This window comes from Mustela lutreola, chromosome 8 (assembly GCF_030435805.1).
Source record: "Mustela lutreola isolate mMusLut2 chromosome 8, mMusLut2.pri, whole genome shotgun sequence".
Classification (NCBI taxonomy): Eukaryota; Metazoa; Chordata; class Mammalia; order Carnivora; family Mustelidae; genus Mustela; species Mustela lutreola.
Genome location: NC_081297.1, coordinates 119,905,459 through 119,907,508, shown reverse-complemented (window position 1 = coordinate 119,907,508; position 2,050 = coordinate 119,905,459). Strand labels below are relative to the sequence as shown.

Sequence of the window (2,050 nt, the reverse complement as noted above, 5' to 3'; positions counted from 1 at the left end):
TGGAGGGATTTCTGCAGGGTTCTTGTAGTAAGCTTGCTTTGGAAATTTGTGAAGACCCCATTGTAGGAAAGAGAGATGACAATGTAGAATAATGGCTGGATATTTGCTATAACTACTTAAATCTTGGAATAATGCTTGGCAAAAACAATAACAAAATATGTATGCTCAAATATTCAAGCTTCAAGGTAAATAGAAATGGAGGATGATTTCTATTTTTTTTTATAAGTCTCCTAAATAATATTTACTACTTTAAAAATGATCAGCCCTTGCCTGAGTCAAAATGTTAGAGTAAACAATGTAAATAATCAGGAAAAGCAATTCTGTGCTATCCCAAAGCATATCATATTAAGATAAGGTAAAAGTTAGTAAGAAAGTGTTACCAAAAACTACTAAAGAATTCTTTCTGAATTAATGAGCAATTGCAATTCTGCAATCCTTAGGTGAGGAAAAGTATTCATAGTCTGGCAAGCCTGTCAGAGGGTAGCCACGAGAACAGTAGTGAAATGTTCAGATGGGAGCTAGTATCTGTGTAAAGAAAGCAAAAACAACACTTTAAGCTACTTTGAGAATAAAATAAACAGTTTTTTAATGATAAGTCTTTTTTTTTCACCTCAAGTGTCTCTCACTAAGGAAAGAGAAACACTTCTAAGTTCTAACAGAAAGCATGAGAGGAAAATAATTACTTTATTAGTATGCTGTGGAGGAAAGAGGAAGAGTTTTATTGTCACACAAACCTGTAGTCTCTCAATTTCCAGGGATGCAGCAAAGAAATTTTTAGTGAGATGATGATGGGAATGTCCTAAGTTCTGTAAGACTTGGTCTCTTCATTGGTAAAATTATACAATATCTCAGATGCCCTTTTCCTATAGGAGCTTCTGGGTTGAGAGGAGTGTGACCCTCTCCTCTCTCCATGATAATGTTTGCTCATTCATTGATATCTGTGTACTCTGAAAAGAGTGGAATCATCTGGCAAAAATATTATTTTGTCTGCTGTGTTCAAGGCTCCCATTCAATCTGATACCATGAAATTTGTTCACACCAACTTAGCCATATGCTGTCAGTGAATTAGCATGTCATCAAATCACTGCTGAGTGATGGCAGAGCTGTGGCTTGAATTCCCAGAGCTCAAGGCAGTGGGATACACTGTTCTGGCCAGGGTACTTTTGGAAATACCTGTCATGGTGGGCACATGTTTGCACCAACCCAAACCTGGCACTGTTGGCCTCGCAGAGTGAACACAAAATAGAAGCGATATGCCATCTGCTCTGCCCTGGCTGCCTCAGCCTTACTAGTGCTGATCATGTCTAAAGGTCATCATATTGAGGAAGTTCAGAATATTCTTTGGTGACTGAAGGTAAAGTTGAAGACTACAAGAAGTCCAAAGAGGCTGTTCTGCTTCTTAAGAAACTTAAAGCCTGGGATGATATCAAAAAGGTCTATGCCTCTCAGCAAATGAGTGCTGGCAAGGGCATAATGAGAAACTGTTGTCGTATCCAGTGAAGGTGATCCTCCATCATCTACTGTGAAGATAGCAGTATCATCAAGGCCTTCAGAAACATCCCTGGAATTCCTTGACTTAATTTAAGCAAACTGAACATTTTGAAACTTGCTCCTGGTGGGCATGTCAGATGTTTCTGCATTTGAACTGAAAGTGCTTTCCGCAAGTTAGATGATCTGTATGGCACTTGGCATAAGGCTGCATCCTTCAAGAGTCTCTACAACCTTCCCATGCATAAAGTGCTTGATACAAACCTTAGCAGAATCTTGGAAAAGTCCAGAGATCTAAAGAGCCCTCTGAGCACCATGTAAGAAGAGTCATCGCAGGGTCCTGAAGAAGAATCCATTGAAGAACCTGAGAATCATGTCGAAGCTAAACCTGTATCAAAGACCTTGTGCCAGAATACCATTCTTCGCCAGGCCAAGAATCACAAACTGTGGTTGGATAAGGCAGCAGAAGCCATAGAGGCCAAATCAGATGAGAAGGGGGTTCAAGGCAAGAAGCCTGTAGTAGGGATGAAAGGAAAGAGGCTGTTGGTGCGAAGAAGCAGAA

The 2,050-nt window shown here is 39.9% G+C and overlaps 1 pseudogene; it reads left to right on the top strand.

Moving 5' to 3' along the window:
* Positions 1-916: 916 nt before the first annotated feature.
* Positions 917-1,740, top strand: LOC131839828 (large ribosomal subunit protein uL4-like; annotated as a pseudogene).
* The last annotated feature ends 310 nt before the right edge of the window (positions 1,741-2,050 follow it).